At 45.7% G+C, this 17,079-nt stretch overlaps 1 protein-coding gene across 4 annotated transcripts in view; it reads left to right on the forward strand.

The window, feature by feature from the left end:
- Positions 1 to 17,079, forward strand: part of snx25 (sorting nexin 25) — a 262,889-nt gene that overhangs the window by 153,089 nt on the left and 92,721 nt on the right. The window lies entirely within an intron of this gene.

Raw genomic sequence — 17,079 nt, forward strand, 5'->3', positions numbered from 1 at the left:
GCATTTGGTCCGTAGCCTTGTATGCTATGGCATTTCAAGTGCTCATCCAAATGCTTCTTGAATGTTGTGAGGGTTCCGGCCTCCACAACCCTCTCAGGCAGTGAGTTCCAGACTCCAACCACCCTCTGGGTGAAAAAGTTCTTTCTCAAATCCCCTCGAAACCTCCCGCCTTTTACCTTGAATCTATGCCCCCTTGTTATAGAACCCTCAACGAAGGGAAAAAGCTCCTTAGTATCCATCCTATCTTTTTTTTTATTCGTTCACGGGATGTGGGCGTCGCTGGCAAGGCCGGCATTTATTGCCCATCCCTAATTGCCCTCGAGAAGGTGGTGGTGAGCCGCCTTCTTGAACCGCTGCAGTCCGTGTGGTGACGGTTCTCCCACAGTGCTGTTAGGAAGGGAGTTCCAGGATTTTGACCCAGCGACAATGAAGGAACGGCGATATATTTCCAAGTCGGGATGGTGTGTGACTTGGAGGGGAACGTGCAGGTGGTGTTGTTCCCATGCGCCTGCTGCCCTTGTCCTTCTAGGTGGTAGAGGTCGCGGGTTTGGGAGGTGCTGTCGAAGAAGCCTTGGCGAGTTGCTGCAGTGCATCCTGTGGATGGTGCAGACTGCAGCCACAGTGCGCCGGTGGTGAAGGGAGTGAATGTTTAGGGTGGTGGATGGGGTGCCAATCAAGCGGGCTGCTTTATCTTGGATGGTGTCGAGCTTCTTGAGTGTTGTTGGAGCTGCACTCATCCAGGCAAGTGGAGAGTATTCCATCACACTCCTGACTTGTGCCTTGTAGATGGTGGAAAGGCTTTGGGGAGTCAGGAGGTGAGTCACTCGCCGCAGAATACCCAGCCTCTGACCTGCTCTCGTAGCCACAGTATTTATATGGCTGGTCCAGTTAAGTTTCTGGTCAATGGTGACCCCCAAGATGTTGATGGTGGGGGATTCGGCGATGGTAATGCCGTTGAATGTCAAGGGGAGGTGGTTAGACTCTCTCTTGTTGGAGATGGTCATTGCCTGGCACTTATCTGGCGCGAATGTTACTTGCCACTTATCAGCCCAAGCCTGGATGTTGTCCAGGTCTTGCTGCATGCAGGCTCGGACTGCTTCATTATCTGAGGGGTTGCGAATGGAACTGAACACTGTGCAGTCATCAGCAAACATCCCCATTTCTGACCTTTATGATGGAGGGAAGGTCATTGATGAAGCAGCTGAAGATGGTTGGGCCTAGGACACTGCCCTGAGGAACTCCTGCAGCAATGCCCTGGGGCTGAGATGATTGGCCTCCAACAACCACTACCATCTTCCTTTGTGCTAGATATGACTCCAGCCAATGGAGAGTTTTCCCCCTGATTCCCATTGACTTCAATTTTACTAGGGCTCCTTGGTGCCACACTCGGTCAAATGCTGCCTTGATGTCAAGGGCAGTCACTCTCACCTCACCTCTGGAATTCAGCTCTTTTGTCCATGTTTGGACCAACGCTGTAATGAGGTCTGGAGCTGAGTGGTCCTGGCGGAACCCAAACTGAGCATCGGTGAGCAGGTTATTGGTGAGTAAGTGCCGCTTGATAGCGCTGTCGACGACACCTTCCATCACTTTGCTGATTGAGAGTAGACTGATGGGGCGGTAATTGGCCGGATTGGATTTGTCCTGCTTTTTGTGGACAGGACATACCTGGGCAATTTTCCACATTGTCGGGTGGATGCCAGTGTTGTAGCTGTACTGGAACAGCTTGGCTAGAGGCGCAGCTAGTTCTGGAGCACAAGTCTTCAGCACTACAGCTGGGATGTTGTCGGGGCCCATAGCCTTTGCTGTATCCAGTGCACTCAGCCGTTTCTTGATATCACGTGGAGTGAATCGAACTGGCCGAAGACTGGCTTCCATGATGGAGGGGATATCGGGAGGAGGCTGAGATGGATTATCCACTCGGCACTTCTGGCTGAAGATGGTTGCAAACGCTTCAGCCTTGTCTTTTGCACTCACGTGCTGGACTCCGCCATCATTGAGAATGGGGATGTTTGCAGAGCCTCCTCCTCCCGTTAGTTGTTTAATTGTCCACCACCATTCACGACTGGATGTGGCAGGACTGCAGAGCTTTGATCTGATCCGTTGGTTGTGGAATCGCTTAGCTCTGTCTATAGCATGTTGCTTCCGCTGTTTAGCATGCATGTAGTCCTGAGTTGTAGCTTCACCAGGTTGGCACCTCATTTTTAGGTACGCCTGGTGCTGCTCCTGGCATGCTCTTCTGCACTCCTCATTGAACCAGGGTTGATCCCCTGGCTTGTTGGTAATGGTAGAGTGAGGAATATGCCGGGCCATGAGGTTACAGATTGTGCTGGAATACAATTCTGCTGCTGCTGATGGCCCACAGCGCCTCATGGATGCCCAGTTTTGAGCTGCTGGATCTGTTCTGAATCTATCCCATTTAGCACGGTGGTAGTGCCACACAACACGTTGGATGGTGTCCTCAGTGCGAAGACGGGATTTCATCTCCACGAGGACTGTGCGGTGGTCACTCCTACCAATACTGTCATGGACAGATGCATTTGCGACAGGTAGATTGGTGAGGACGAGGTCAAGTAAGTTTTTCCCTCGTGTTGGTTCGCTCACCACCTGCCGCAGGCCCAGTCTAGCAGCTATGTCCTTCAGGACTCGGCCAGCTCGGTCAGTAGTGGTGCTACCGAGCCACTCTTGGTGATGGACATTGAAGTCCCCCACCCAGAGTACATTTTGCGCCCTTGCTACCCTCAGTGCTTCCTCCAAGTGGTGTTCAACATGGAGGAGGACTGATTCATCAGCTGAGGGAGGACGGTAGGTGGTAATCAGCAGGAGGTTTCCTTGCCCATGTTTGACCTGATGCCATGAGATTTCATGGGGTCCAGAGTCAATGTTGAGGACTCCCAGGGCCACTCCCTCCTGACTGTATATCACTGTACCGCCACCTCTGGTGGGTCTGTCCTGCCGGTGGGACAGGACATACCCAGGGATGGTGATGGAAGAGTCTGGGACGTTGGCTGAAAGATATGATTCTGTGAGTATGGCTATGTCAGGCTGTTGCTTGACTCGTCTGTGGGACAGCTCTCCCAATTTTGGCACAAGTCCCCAGATGTTAGTAAGGAGGACCTTGCAGGGTCGACTGGGCTTGGTGTTTTGCCGTTGTTGTGTCCGGTGCCTAGTGGTCCGATGCCGGGTGGTCCGTCCGGTTTTATTCTTATTGTGACTTTTCGTAGCGAGATTTTACAACTGAGTGGCTTGCTCGGCCATTTCAGAGGGCAATTAAGAATCAACCACATTGCTGTGGGTCTGGAGTCACATATAGGCCAGACCGGGTAAGGGCGGCAGGCTTCCTTCCCTAAAGGACATTAGTGAACCAGATGGGTTTATACGACAATCCGGTAGTTTCATGGCCATCATTACTGATACTGGTATTTTAATTCCAGATTTTTTTTTTTATTTAATTAATTGAATTTAATTAATTAATTGAATTTAAATTCGCCAGCTGCCGTGGCGGGATTTGAACTCATGACTCTGGATTTTAGTCCAGGCCTCTGGATTACTAGCCCAGTAACATAACCACTATGCTACCGTACCCTCTATGCCCCTCATAATTTTGTACACCTCAATCATGTCCCCCCTCAGCCTCCTCTGCTCCAAGGAAAACAAACCTAATCTTCCCAGTCTCTCTTCATAGCTGAAGCGCTCCAGCCCTGGTAACATCCTGGTGAATCTCCTCTGCACCCTCTCCAAAGCGATCACATCCTTCCTGTAGTGCGGCGACCAGAACTGCACACAGTACTCCAGCTGTGACCTAACCAGTGTTTTATACAGCTCCATCATAACCTCCTTGCTCTTATATTCTATGCCTCGGCTAATAAAGGCAAGTATCCCATATGCCTTCTTTACCACCTTATCTACCTGTTCCGCCGCCTTCAGGGATCTGTGAACTTGCACACCAAGATCCCTCTGACCCTCTGTCTTGCCTAGGGTCCTCCCATTCATTGTGTATTCCCTTGCCTTGTTAGTCCCTCCAAAGTGCATCACCTCGCACTTTTCCGGGTTAAATTCCATTTGCCACTGTTCCGCCCATCTGACCAACCCATCTATATCGTCCTGCAGACTGAGGCTATCCTCCTCGCTACTTACCACCCTACCAATTTTTGTATCATCAGCGAACTTACTGATCATACTTTTTACATTCATATCCAAGTCGTTAATGTAGACCACAAACAGCAAGGGCCCCAGCACAGATCCCTGTGGTACCCCACTGGCCACAGGCTTCCAGTCACAAAAACAACCTTCGACCATCACCCTCTGCCTTCTGCCACTAAGCCAGTTTTGTATCCAAAGTGCCAAGGCACCCTGGAATCCATGGGCTCATACCTTCTTGACCAGTCTCCTGTGCGGGACTTTATCGAAGGCCTTACTGAAATCCATGTACACCACATCCACTGCGTTACCCTCATCCACACGCCTAGTCACCCCCTCAAAAAATTCAATCAAATTAGTCAGACATGATCTTCCCTTGACAAAGCCATGTTGACTATCCCTGATTAATCCTTGCTTCTCCAAGTGGAGACTAATTTTGTACTTCAGAATTTTTTCCAATAATTTTCCTACCACTGATGTTAGGCTCACTGGCCTGTAGTTCCCCGGTTTTTCCCTACTCCCCTTCTTGAATAATGGTACTACATTAGCGGTTCTCCAGTCCTCTGGCACATCCCCTGTGGCCAGAGAGGTTCTGAATATATGTGTCAGAGCCCCTGCAATCTCCTCCTTTGCCTCACACAGTAGCCTGGGATACATTTCGTCCGGGCCTGTGGATTTATCCATTTTTAGGCCTGCTAAAACCGCCAATACCTCCTCCCGCTCGATGTTAATATGTTCGAGTATATCACAGTCCCCCTGTCGTATTTCTGTGTCTACATCGTCCTTCTCCACAGTGAAAACAGATGCAAAAAATTCATTTAGAACCCCTCCTGCATCTTCCGGCTCCACACACACATTGCCATTTTTGTCCCTAATGGGCCCTATTTTTTCCCTAGTCATCCTCTTACCCTTAATATACTTATAAAACATCTTAGGATTTTCCTTTATTTTGCTCGCCAGTGTTTTTTCATGGCCCCTCCTTGATCTCCTAATTTCCTTTTTAAGTATCCCCCTGCACTTTTTGTACTCCTCTGGGGCTTCCTCCGTCCTTCGCCTTTTGTATCTGCCAAAAGCCCTCCTTTTTTTCCTAATCCATTCTCGTATATCCCCTGACATCCAAGGTTCCCTGGAGTTCTTGGAACCACCCTTGACCTTTACGGGAACATGTTGCCATTGTATGGTCTCAATCTCCCTTCTGAAAGACTCCCATTGCTCCGATGCGGATTTTCCTACAAGCAGCTGATCCCAGTCCATTTTGGCCAGATCCTGCCTTATCCTATTAAAATCGGCCTTCCCCCAATTTAGAACCTTTATTTCCGGCCCCTCCCTGTCCTTTTCCATGACCACCTTAAATCTCACTGAATTATGGTCACTGTCACCAAAGTGCTCACCTACTAGCACTTCTTCCACTTGGCCGGCCACATTCCCTAGAATTAGGTCCAGTACCGCCCCCTCTTGTAGGACTTTCTACATGCTGGCTCAAAAAGCTCTCCTGGATGCACGTTAAGAATTTTGTACCCTCTAAGCCTTTTACACTGAGTATCCCAGTTAATATTGGGGAAGTTGAAATCCCCCACTATTATTACCCTATTATTTGCACAATTTTCTGAGATTTGCCTGCATATCTGTTCCTCGATCTCCCCCTGACTGTTTGGGGGTCTATAGTACACTCCCATCAAAGTGCTTGCCCCCTTTTTGTTTTTAAGCTCCACCCATATGGCCTCATTTGAGGAACCTGCTAATATATCATCCCTCCTTATGGCAGTAATTGATTCTTTAATTAATATTGCGACCCCCCCCCTCCTCTTATACCCCCCCCCATCTGTCTCGCCTGAAGATTCTGTACCCCGGAATATTGAGCTGCCAGTCTTGCCCCTCCCTCAACCATGTCTCTGTGACAGCAACAATATCATACTTCCATGTGTTTATCAACACCTTCAGTTCATCCACCTTATTCGCAAGACTCCTTGCATTAAAATAGATGCCATCCAGCCTTGCCCTTACATATTTGCCCTGTCTTCCAAGCTGACTTGTTTTTTTCTCAATATTTGGCTGCACATCACCCCCTATTGTAGCTCCACTCTGTATCCCATCCCCCTGCCAAGTTAGTTTAAACCCCCCCCAACAGTGCTAGCAAACCTCCCCGCAAGGATATTTGTCCCGCTCTGGTTCAGATGCAACCCGTCCGACTTATACAAGTCCCACCTTCCCCAGAAGCAGGCCCAATGATCCAGAAAACTGAAACCCTCCCTCCTGCACCAACTCTTTAGCCACGCATTCATCTGTTCTATCCTCCTATTTCTATACTCACTAGCCCGTGGCACTGGGAGTAATCCAGAGATTACAACCTTTGAGGTCCTGCTCTTTAATCTGCTACCTAGCTCCCTAAATTCTTGATGCAGGACCTCATCTCCCTTCCTACCTATGTCGTTGGTCCCAATGTGGACCACGACCTCTGCCTGCTCACCCTCCCCCTTGAGAATGCCCTGAAGCCGCTCAGTGACATCCATGACCCTGGCACCAGGGAGGCAACGAACCATCCTGGAGTCACGTTTACGGCCACAGAAACGCCTGTCTGTTCCCCTCACGATAGAATCCCCTACCACTATAGCTCTTCCACTCTTTTTCCTCCCAGCCTGTGCAGCAGAGCTACCCCTGGTGCCAGGAAGTTGGCTGCTGCTGCCTTCCCCTGATAAGTCATCCCCCTCAACAATATCCAAAGCGGTATATTTGTTTGAGAGGGGACGGCCACAGAGGACCCCTGCACTGCCTGCCTGCTCCTCTTACTCTGCCTGGAGGTCACCCACTTACTTCCTGCCTGTACAACCTTTACCTGCGGTGTGACCATCTCACTAAACGTGCTATCCACGACGTTTTCAGCATCGCGAATGCTCCATAATGAATCCATCCGCAGCTCCAGTGCCGCAATGCGGTTTGTCAGTAGCTGCAGCTGGATACATTTCCCGCACACATGGTCGTCAGGGACACCGGAAGGGTCCCTGATTTCCCACATAGAGCAGGAAGAGCATAACACGAGGCTAGGCTGGGCTGTCCTGACATGACTTACCCTTTAACTAATTAATTCAAATTAAATGAATCCCACCAATTTCACTTCAATTAAAAGGTATACTCAAGGGCCCTTGCTGAACAGCAGTCCCCCACTACACAACAGAGACCCTAGAATCCACAAACTCTAACCTTAGACAAATTTAGCAGGAAAATACTCACCAACCAATCACTTACCTCTTCCTTGGTGACGTCCCACTTTGGATTACTTTTTGCTTCTTATTTATCTTAGGTCCAGGAGTTAAGTCCCTGAAAACAAAATATAAAAACGAACCTACCCTTTAAATTCCCTCTACCCCCCAAAAGGTTAGAGGAGGTGGGAGGGTGGGAGTCACTACTAGTGTAGTGTCTTGGGTTTAGCAACCGCTCCACCTATATACGGGTACCAATGAATTGGCCCCGCCCCCTGCCTTTGAAAAAGCCCGCGAAGCTCCTTCCCCACTGGGGAAAAAGACTCACGTCGGTGAGTTTAATTACTCACCTCAGGCCTCCGCTGCTCCCTTTATCGACTCGCCAATCACCTACCCGCTGTCCTGTGACGTCAATCCTTGTTTTTTACACCGATTGCCTCTCTGCGGGTAGGCCCTCGAGCCTGGGCCTTTAGTAGTCTCCGAGTCCCGCGCTCTCTCCTCGGTCCACTCCCGCCTGTAGCTCCGCTCCGAGTGCGGGTAGGCCCTCGAGCCTGGGCCTTTAGTAGTCTCTGAGCCCGCGCTCTCTCCTAGGTCCGCTCCCGCCTGTAGCTCCGCTCCGAGTGCGGGTAGGCCCTCGAGCCTGGGCCTTTAGTAGTCTCCGAGTCCCGCGCGCTCTCCTAGGTCCGCTCCCGCCTGTAGCTCCGCTCCGAGTGCCTCTCCTAGGTCCTGCTCTCGCTTGAAGGAATTCAGCACATCAGCGTTAATCGCACGGGCCGGCAGCCTATTCCACAGGTCCACTATTCTCTGGGAAAAGAACCACTTCCTGACATCTAATCTAGTTCTGGCTGTACATTACTTGAGATTAACACCCCTGGTCCTTCCTAACCTAATGAGTTGAAACAAACTGTCTACACAAACACAATCTATTTTCTTCATCATCTTATAAAACTCGATCAAATCACCACTAAGTCTACGCTTCTCTAAAGTGTAGAGTCCAAGCCCTTTGCGCCTACCTTGGAAACTAAGGTATCAATCTTCTGCACCCTTTTCAAAGCCTCAATATTGCCCACCATGTGACAAGACCAAAACTGGACACAATATTGTAACTGAGGCCTTAACCCATGGTATGAACCATGACTTCAGGCTGCTTACCCTCGCTTTCCAGAATCTTCTCTACTGTTCAGTTATGTCCCTTATCGTGGCACCTGGGAGGCAACAGACCAGTTGGGACCCTTGTCCCAGTTACAGAAAAAAGGCTATCTGTTATGCTAATTTCAGCTGCCTTAAAAACTCCCGATTTAACTCTATCCAGACAGTGCTCAGACAGAGTCTATCAGTAAAAATGTTCCTTTCTGTGGCTGTAATTGTGCCTTTAATTAATAACACGTTAGCGACATGCTAATGAATGGAATCCTCTAATTCCCACTCTGTTTTTCTCAACATCTTGCTTATTTCCTGCTCAGTAACCACATGTTTCACAGTGCATGACGTTGTTGTGATTTCCTTCCCCTGTGTCACCTCCATGTGTGCATCTTGGGTATCCAGCAATGTATACCGATCGGACCCCCAAGAGTTTCCTGCACTATCTGTAACAAAGTCCTTCTCTTCGACCCTTTTTCCCCTCTCTCTGTTTCACTATGCCTCTCTAATTTTGGAGTGACCTCCTCCTGCAATTTAGGAGCTCTTCCTTACCATTGAGATCAAAATGTTTCCAACTGTTTAAGTTCAGTTGTTTTGAGCTTGAACGAGTCACCTAGAGATACTTCATAGGCCTATGATTGTTCAGAAATTCATGCAAGTTCTACATAACATTGGTTTTTACTGGCCTGCCTTAATAAACAGATTCAAAAGGACTAAATTAACTGAAATTTGCAGCAAGCCAACTACAATTCAGTGCCAAACTCAACTCACCTTCCCTCAAACACAATCAGCTACTTTCCCTTACTCGACTGCCTCTCGCTTGTACAATTTACTTAAGGCTGCCCAAAACAGCATGGCACAAATAAACAGGTACCAAAAGGGTCAAAGCGGCAATACATCACACTCGGCCACCAGTACTTTCATACCTAATTAATAGTTAGCTTGTCAATTAAACCAACCCAGTCAGTACTTGCAAAAATCAACCCAGATAATAACGAGTCAAAAATTATAATTTAGTACTAACTCCTGACTCCAGTTCAGGCCAATTTCTATTCGCTCTGTAGCCATCTCACTCTGATCTCTTGGAACCTGACTGCCTAATATTTTTCCCCTTCCCAGAAAAACTGCTCTTGCACTATGTACTGCATAAAAATGGTAACCTGTTTAGAAACGTTTTTGTTGGGGCTGTCTCCATGACCATGCATAACTTTCAGCAAAGTAATATATATATATCAAGATTATCACTTGTGGCCACTGTGTGTATGTGTGTGTATTGGCAGCTGCTCTAGACCTGACTGCACCTACCTCCATCTTGAGTCTCCCAGCTTACTCTGCCCCCACCCTTCCATCTTCTCTTCTTCTATCTTTCACACACAAAAACTTAAAAAATAGGAACAGAAGTAGGTCATATGGCCCCTTGAGCCTACTCCACCATTCAATAAGATCATGGCTGATCTTCTACCTCAACTCCACTTTCCCGCCCTATCCCCATATCCCTTGATTCCCATAATGTCCAAAAATCTATCAATCTCAGTCTTGAATATATTCAATGACTGAGCATCAACAGCCCTCTGTGGTAGAGAATTCCAAAGATTCACAACACTCTTGAGTGAAGAAATTATTCCTCATGTCGGTCCTAAATGGCTGACCCCTTATCTTGAGACTATAACCCTAATTCTAGACTTTCCAGCCAAGGGAAACAGTCTCTCAGCATCTACCCTGTCAAGCCCTCAAAGAATTTTATACATTTTGATGAGATCATCCCTCATTCTTCTAAGCTTCAGAGAATATAGGCCTATTCTACTCAAACTCTCTCATCCCAGGAATTAATCTAATGAACCTTCGTTTCACCCCGTCTAAGGCAAGTATATCCTTTCTTAGGCAAGGAGACCAAAACTGTACAGAGTACTCCAGCTGTGGTCTCACCAAAGCCCTGTATAATTGCAGCAAGACCTCCTTACTCTTATACTCCAACCCCCTTGCAATAAAAGCCAACATACTATTTGCCTTCCTAACTGCTCGCTGTACCTGTATGTTAACTTTCTGTGATTTGTGTATAAGGACACCCAAATCCCTCTGATTACCAACATTTCCTAGTCTCTCACCTTTTCAAAAAAAATATTCAGCTTTTCTATCCTTCCTACCAAAGTGGATAATTTCACATTTCCCCACATTATACTCTATCTGCAACCTTCTCACCCACTCACTTAACTTGTCTATACCCCTTTGCAGCCCCATTCTATCTGCCTTCTCCCCTCCCCCCCTCCAAAGCCCAATCTTATTGCAATATGCCCCTCCATACCCCCCACTCAGTGCTACTATTCTGCCCATCTCCTGTCCTGTTGCTGCTCCTGGATGGACCCACAGCTTTCCTCTGTTCCAACCTAAACATCCTCCATTGTGACCCAGTTGCTGGTTCTTCTCATTTCTATTTGCTCACCCCATTTCATGGAGTAAATTATTTTAATTCTATCTCCATTCTGTCTGACTCTTCCCCTCCTCATAAAGCCCTTGGTGGATTTTCCACTGCCAGCCCACTGAAAATTGCCTTTCTAAAGGACTGCTTCTTTGCAAATAAGGCCCTTTCCATTCATGACTTTATCCTGAACAAATCAGTTGACATCCTGAGCATGACTGAAAGCTGGCTCACTGATTGTGACTCCTTTCCTCTCATTGAGACCACTCTGCCCAGCTATACGTTCCATCCACAATCCTCACCCAAACTGCAGTGGCAGAATTTTGACCCATCCCCTTGTGCCTTCAGCTTCTTCTCTGTGTTAGCGTACCTCACCCATTACTAATCCTCCTGCACTCATTTTAAGGTTCTTATTGTCTACCCACCCTCCAAGTCCTTTAGTGACTCCCTCACCAAATCTCCTCCATATTTTTCTTGCAGACTGTGCACCAAGTGACTTCTTGTCCTTAGTGACTTAAATCTACACCTAAATTCCCCACTGTCCCCTCTTCTTTTAACTTCTCAACTTCCTGTTCTTGTTCATCATCACTCTGCATATCAACTTTTCCACCCATATCTGGGACCATCACTCAACCTCCCCAATATATGGGTCCTCACCACCTTTGCTGTTTTCATCATTTCTAATCCATTGTTGCTCTTAATATCCACCTACAATACCTCTATCATCACTCTCCACCCACTGGACAAAAAAACTACCATCCCCGATATTCGATTGAGTATAGCACTGCTAGTCACTCTTGTAAGAGGTCTTAGCATTTTGCTTATAGGGGTGTGCACACACTTCCCAATATCTAATTATATGATGGTGTAACCCAGGAGTGTAACAAGAGTATGCACTTGTGATCTGAACTGAATATTTATGTCTTTCACACACGTCCTCATGTGCGCCTCCATAATCTTTTTACAAACTAGCAGAGAAACGCTTGATAAGATGAGTTCAGATACAAATTGGTAAGCTGCTTTATTTCACAGCAAGTGAACATACAGAGTAGCATTTGTGATTGAACTAAGCAAGTCCGATCAGTACAACTTATCTTCGTGTAATCATACAAAATAATGAACTCAACACACATCCCCACACCGGAAAGAGAGGAAGGTGGAGAGATGGAGGGAATTCCAGGGAGTGGAACATAACTCTGAAATATTGTCCCGACCTCCTTCATATCTTTGTCACCTTGACTTTGCCGACATCCTCCACTGTGGCCTCCAAGCTATGCTCTATATTAATGCCAACTCATCCAGAACTCAGTTACCTGTGCCCCTTCCTGCTCAAAGCCTTGTTCACTTATCTTCCTTGCCCTTGCCAACATCCATTGGCTCCCTGTCCTTTAGCACATTGACGTAAACATCCTCATTTACCAATCTCTCCACAGCTTTGTGCACATCTACCTGTGCTGTTTCCCCCAGCCCTAAGGCTGACTTGCATTCTCCACTCAACCAGCCCTGTTCTACTGTGCACTTCTCCCAGCTCCTTCCTTCCTTTCGTTGCACCATCTGTGGCAGAGCCTTAATTAATCTGGCTCCCACGCCCTACATCTATGTGCCCAAACCCCCCCACCTTGTTTCAACCCTTCCCACCTCCAAAAATCCTCCTTAAAACCTAACTCTCTGTCTCTACCTCACCTAATTTCTCTTCTACTATTGCTTGGGTCTGAGCCCAAATGATGAAGCACTTTGGGATGCTTTTGCTAGCATCAAAGACGCTACTGTAAATGTAAGTTTTTGTTGCAGTCCTATGGCTGATGCACTATTACTGTCGTCAGTAATGTCGCTGCTCCTGGCTGCTATCATCCGTGATTACAGCAGTGAATCATCGTATATCAGTTTTTCCCTCTGCACCTGAAATGGAGAGATTTCTCTTTTTCACTGACATTGAACAACACTCAGAGTATCTGACAGCTCACCCACTGATGCAAACACTTTGCATGTTACACTCTGAGATTCAAAGTGTGATGATTTGGGTGGGAATCGAACGCTCAAATCTCTTGATCTACAAACTACACCTTACTATAATGCAATGATTGTTTATTAAATGCAGCCTGGACTATTGATGTAAGTAGGCACTCTCAAAATAATGATATTTTACAAATAATAAGTTAAGATCATTCTGTAAAATCGATTTGAAGTGGCAAGCTAGTATTCTGAAAGCAAAATAATCTTCTGCTTTTTGCAAAGTAACAATATTTAACCTTTATATTAAAGCACTATGTAATGACATGGAATTTTACAGCACAGAAATAGGCCATTCGGCCCAACAGATCTATGCCGGTGTTTATGCGCCACGTGAGCCTCCACCCACCTTACTTCATCTCACCCTATCAACATATTCTTCTATTCCTTTCTCCTTCATGTACTTATGTAGCTTCCCCTTAAGTGTATCTATGCTATTCGCCTCAATCCATGTGATATCGAGTTCCACATTCTCACCACTCTGAGTGAAGAAGTTTTTCCTGAATTCCTTATTAGATTTATTAGTGACTTTCTTGTATTTATGTCCCCTAAATTTGGACTCCCCGCCCCCCCCCCCCCACAAGTGGAAACATCCTCTCTGCGTCTACCCTACCGAAGCCCTTCATAATTTTAAAGACCTCTATCAGGTCACTTCTCAGTCTTGTCTTTTCTGGAGAAAAGAGCCCAGCCAGTTCAGTCTTTCCTGATGGTTGTACCCTCTTAGTTCTGGTATCATATTTGTAAATCACTTTTGCACTTTCTCCAATTGTCTTCATCCTTTTTGTAATATGGAGACCTGAACTCTGCGCAATAGTCTAAATGTGGTCTAACCAAGGTTCTCTAAGTTTAACAGAACGGGCCGGATCTTGCTGGAGTGGGGCATCTCGTGACGTAAGCCGTTAATCAGACTTTTTTTTGCACCCTACTTGAATTTTTTTTGTACCGTAGCTTGCTTGAAGTACAAGCTGATAACGGCATGGCGAGGGCAATGGGGCATTTGGAACCTTAGTGAACAATGGGACCAACAGTGTATCTACTTAATGAGATTTATAGATTGAGAAAGAAACAGAGGAATGATGGAGAAGAAAATAGGGTGAATTAGAGTCAAATCAGGGACAGAAAGAGAAATAAAGAGAGGGAAAGAAAGATTTGATTCAGAGAGAGAGAAAAAAAGAGACAAAGGAAAAGTAAGAAAAAAAATTAAAATTTTAAAATTTGACATTTTTTAAATCTCTAAGACCATTGCACTACCTGAAGGAATGAGATTCCACAGTTCCAATTGTTCCCTTTCTGGGTTAGAGAGATTGATCAGCGTTGCATTAACAATGAGCACATCATTAAAAGGATACTTATGCTATTAATTACCAGACTTAACTTTCTTTGGTGAGTTTAATGGGCAATTAATGTGCAAATCCAGAAAGTTCTTAACGGGGAGGCTAAGGGCAAGATGCTGTTTGTCCAAAGCAAACGGCGGAGTGGCATAAATCAACTAGCAAGTTCTGGATATTTGCAGCTCACGGCATATCTCTTAATCCCCTGAACTTGCTGTCATATTTTCACATTAATAATGGCGTGCGTCGATAACACCCCGTTATTTTTCCAGCAAGATCCAGTCCAACGTTCATGTCCATTTCACTGCTGAAGGGCTTTTTAATTTTCTGGTGCTGCCTCATTATTAGTTCGGGGAAAGCTTGTTACGGGATCCTGCCCCTGAGGAAATAGTGTAGCTGTGTTCCCAACGTAAGCTGGCAACCAACTTCAAATTGTTTTAAACCCTTACTGTTAAAAGGACTGAGTTTTCTGTATGTGTGTATGTGTTCAATGATGGAAGTAACTTACTGTGAAGAGAAAGATTCATTGCGGGTTGCCTTGATAATCAATATTTGATGAATAAAAATGTTGGTAATTATGGTTGATGTAATAATAGTGTTCATTGTGACGATCATTAGACCTGTTAATTGCTCTAATTTGCTAAATTTGTATGTTGCCTGTCTACAGTGCAGGTCTTCTATGTTGGTTTCATTCACAGTGCTTTGGATCTGCAATACTGTGTATACAGTTTGAGGTATAATATGCTCGCTGAGCCATTGCAAGAAGAGCTTAATCCTTCAGTTACACAAATCATCGAGTTACATCGAAAGAACAGCACAGAAACAGGCCATTCAGCCCAACCGGTCTATGCTGGCGTTTATGCTCCACACGAGCCTCTGCCCACCCTACTTCATCTAACCCTATCAGGATACCCTTCATTTCCTCTCCCCCCTCGTGCTTATCTAGCTTCCCCTTAAATGCATCTATGCTATTTGCCTCAACTACTCCTTGTGGTAGCGTGTTCCACATTCTTACCACTCTTTGGGTAAAGTTGTTTCTCCTGAATTCCATATTGGATTTATTAGTGACTGTTTTATATTTATGACCTCTAGTTTTAGACTCCCCACAAGTGGAAACATTTTCTCTGTCTACCCTATCATTATCTTAAAGACCTCTATCAGGTGACCCCCTCAGCCTTTTTTTTTTAAGAGAAAAGAGCCCCAGCCTGTTCAGCCTTTCCTGATAAGGATATCCTCTAAGTTCTGGTATCATCCTTGAGAATCTTTTTTGCACCCTCTCCAATGCCTCCATATCCTTTCTATAATATGGAGACCAGAACAGTGCACAATACGCCAAGTATGGTCTAACCAAGGTTCTATACTAGTTTAACATAACTTCGTTGTTTTTCATTTCTATCCCTCTAGAAATGAATCCTGGTGCTTGGTTTGGCTTTTTTATGGCCTCATAGGAACAAGAGTAGGCCATTTAGCCCCTTGAGCCTGTTCTGCCATTAATTGAGATCATGACCAATTTGTGATCTAAATCCAAATACCCGCCTTAGCCCCATATCCCTTAATCTGTGTTGCTACTTTTAGTGATTTATGTATCTGTACCCCTAGATCCCTTTGCTCCTCTATCTCGTATAGACTCTTATTATCCAATCAGTATGTGGCCTCCTTATTCTTCCTACCAAAATGCACCACCTCACACATATCTATATTGAAATTAATTTGCCAATTACGTGCCCATTCTGCCAGTTTATTAATGTCCTCTTGCATTTTGATTGATTCTTCCTTTGTGTTAACTACAACCCCCCCAATTTGGCATCATCCCCAAATTTATTCAGTTTGCCATGCTTCCTTCAACTGAAAGGACAGAATATTTGGGGTAATGGATTTCATGCCAGTTGTTGTGAATGTATAATTGGATAACAGGAGGTGAGCTCTTCTGTGGGTGTTGGTCTTCTACCTGATCCCTATTTGTCTGCCCACCACCCACTTTTTCCAAGCACTGTGTTCATCTAGGAGTTTGGTCAGAGCTGGTGGAAGGTATAGAGTGAGAAATGATGAGTTCAGAAGGTTGTTGACCTAGACCTTAGTGACTGTCCATCAGAGCTACTGCCCCATTGCCCAGTAGAGTTTGTATGTAGAGGATGATTGAGGCAGGTTTGTGCCCCAGGGACTATCAGTTCTTTGAATCTGTCCATCACTGTTGGGAAGTGAAACCTTTCACAAGACTATTTACCTCGCCACACTCTGTATGTACTTTCCACTGGTTGATCATGGAACGCCATTTAGTTTCTCCATAGCTTACTAAATAGCCAAAAAAGGACACATTTAAATAAATAGTTAGAAAGACCACTGGAATAATCATAGGTGGTGATTTATTTTCTGTATGCACATGATACTGATCATATATTAATGAAGAAGACGTGATGAATGTGGTGACCTGGACTCTCGGTTCTGTGTTTCCCCCTATTTAAAGTATCACTGTCTCTCTCGCTCTCGCATTCATTTACCCACCAGATTTAATGTAACACTCAGGTTACAAATCGGACTAGTGAATCAAAGTTTTCAGTGGTTTTAGAATTTATATTTTAGTAATAAAATGATAAACATCTAAAACTCGGACCAATGTTTAAGTTACTCTCCTATAATTTAAAAAATATATAAAAATGGGTAGTGTAGCCTAATTACACATTGCTAGAATGTGTTTAGGATGTGACTACATTGTTGCTATGGAAACATGCAGATGTAGAAGCAAGGCCACTCTCTTGCACTTTTGCTGGTGATGCTTTTGGTGAAATGTTTGATTGGGGGGAGGGGGGTTGGTTCATGGTTTTCTGGCAACATTCCAAGGCTCAAGAAT

This window comes from Heptranchias perlo, chromosome 4 (assembly GCF_035084215.1).
Source record: "Heptranchias perlo isolate sHepPer1 chromosome 4, sHepPer1.hap1, whole genome shotgun sequence".
Lineage (NCBI taxonomy): Eukaryota > Metazoa > Chordata > Chondrichthyes > Hexanchiformes > Hexanchidae > Heptranchias > Heptranchias perlo.